This window comes from Elaeis guineensis, chromosome 5 (assembly GCF_000442705.2).
Source record: "Elaeis guineensis isolate ETL-2024a chromosome 5, EG11, whole genome shotgun sequence".
Taxonomy (NCBI): Eukaryota; Viridiplantae; Streptophyta; class Magnoliopsida; order Arecales; family Arecaceae; genus Elaeis; species Elaeis guineensis.
In genome coordinates, this window is record NC_025997.2 from 23,708,013 (window position 1) to 23,710,473 (window position 2,461).

Below are 2,461 nucleotides of genomic sequence, written 5' to 3' on the forward strand. Positions count from 1 at the left end.
ATTGACTGTTACGACAGAATTGGCAACAGCAATATTATTAACGATGACAAATAGCCATCGCTAATAGTCCAGATTCTTGTAGTGCAAGGAAGATACTGCTCCTTCGAGGTCAGCTGCCCTCCGATCATTATTGGAGTCCTAGTCATTGACAGTGATGCCATACCAATCTCTGCTATCATATTAGAATTAGCTCATCCATCTAATGAGGCAGCTCGACCACCACCTCCCAAGAGATCACAGTCGAAGAGATCTTCTCCAACACCCCCTCCAACCTCAGGCAAGGCATCTCGACTAGCCGACCAGCGATCGAGGCCATCAGATAATCCGCCATCCAACTCGATGGAAATAATAAACTTGGCAAAGGCGTTGCTTATGGAGATGCCTAGACTAGCCCAAGATCTTTTCACCAAGATGATGCCTCTGAGGGGTCTCGACACCTGGAGGAGAGATCTTTTTATAAATCAATTGGCAAACTATGAGTTCACCAGCAATATGGATGTAAGTCTTTACCCCTTTTTTTCACAATGATTTTTTACCAATCTAACCATATTTTTCTTTCCTGTTCTTTTCTCCTTTTTTACATCAGCTTTTGATCGCTCTAATCATTTCCTTTTTTTTTTTCTGCTCTTTTTTGCAATCCACCATGTACCTCAGGCTGATGTATGACCATATGGGGTAGTTCCATGAGAATAAGAAAACCATAGAAGAAGGTTTGAAGGTCGAAAAAGAGGTCGAGAAGATGGTCGAAGAGGCCAAGAAGGCAGCAACAAAGAAGACTACCAAGGAGAAGGAGATAGCATAGGGGTTGAAGAAGCAACTCCAAGAAAAAATAGACACAATAAAAGAGAAAAATAAATAGCTAATCGACAACCAGTGTCAACTCAATGAGAAGGACAATCAGCTGATCGAAAAGGATGATCAGCTACAAAAGAATATTGAAAGGATCTTCGAGCTGGAGAGTAAGCTGAAAGAGGCCGAAGAGACCCTTGAAAAGCATGAGGAGGCCTTGGTTACATACCTACATCAAATCGATAAGGATAAGGAGTGGACGTCCCGACTTATAGAGGATTACAGGACCTCCAACAATTTTCAAGATGATCAAAGGGAGCCTTCGACAATGGCTTCCAAAGCTGTCGGTGCTTGATTATCAAGCAATTTTTTGATTTTTACCTCAACAAGAGCACAATTGAGGTAGCTTTGGAGGTAGTAGCCGAGGTGACCAGTGTTGCTACAGCCATCCGACTTCCTGCAACCCCCTCCTTCGAGATGCCTTCGATCGAGGTCTCAACTAGTCCAACCGAGGTCATTATTATAGAAGCTCTCCTGAAGGAAAAAGCCAAAGAAGAAACCAGCTCGGCTCCTCCTAAAGAAGAACCTAGCTCGGTGGCTCCTCCTCCAGCAGAAGATCCTTAGGCCAAAGAATGATTTGTATTTTTTCCTTTCTTTTCAACTTTTGTATCAGCCCAATGTGGACTTTCATAGTTCTTTCCATATTAATGAAATGAAACTTTTTAAATTTGTGCTTGTTTCTTTTTCCAACCTTAGATAATTCGATCTGAGTTTTACTTATTTTGAAATATGTGCAAGTTATTGAACTTCTGACGTCAGACAGATGATAACAAGTATATGCAATTTAAGATCAATCAATCAGATAGGTCGAATGACTATTCTCAGCTCAAAGAAATATGATAAATCAATATGATTAACTTTAAAAAGTAATCTTTATTATTGAACTGAATTTAAATTAGATCATGTAATCGGCAATAAATTAATATCTAATAATTCAATGTAAAGATTTCAAAAATATCTTTAATTGAAATTGGGGTGGCAGATCAAATTTTATCATCCATAGATTTGTAATCCATGTTGCACTCCCATACTCACCATTAAAGAAATCCAGTTATAGATCTAGATGCTTTTTCCATGGGCTTTAGCTCATTTCTTCACTTTACTTGATAAAGTCCGATCCTAAGATCAGATGTCCCAAATTGCTTGATGGGGTCCAATCCGAAGATTGGGTATCTTATGATATCTGGTGAAGTACAATCTGAAAAGCGAATATCTCATATATTTTGGTGAGGTCCAATCTAAAGATCAGATATCTCACATACTTTGGTGAGTCCAATTCAGGGATTGGATATCTCATATTCTTTAATGAGGTCCAATATGGAGATCGATATCTCACATTAGGTTGTCCTGGTTTGATCAAGATTTTTGTGGTCTTATCGTGGCTTTTCTGACCTCATTTTGAAATTTTTATGGCCTTGTCGTGGCTTTTCTGACCTCGTTTCAAAATTTTTATGGCCTTATCATGGCTTTTCTGACCTCATTTCGTAATTTTAATGGTCTTATCGTGGCTTTTCCAACCTTGTTTCAAAATTTTTATGGTCTTATCATGGCTTTTCCAAACTCATTTGGACACTTTGATTTTTTTCTGGTGATCATCCTCATTTGATCGAGT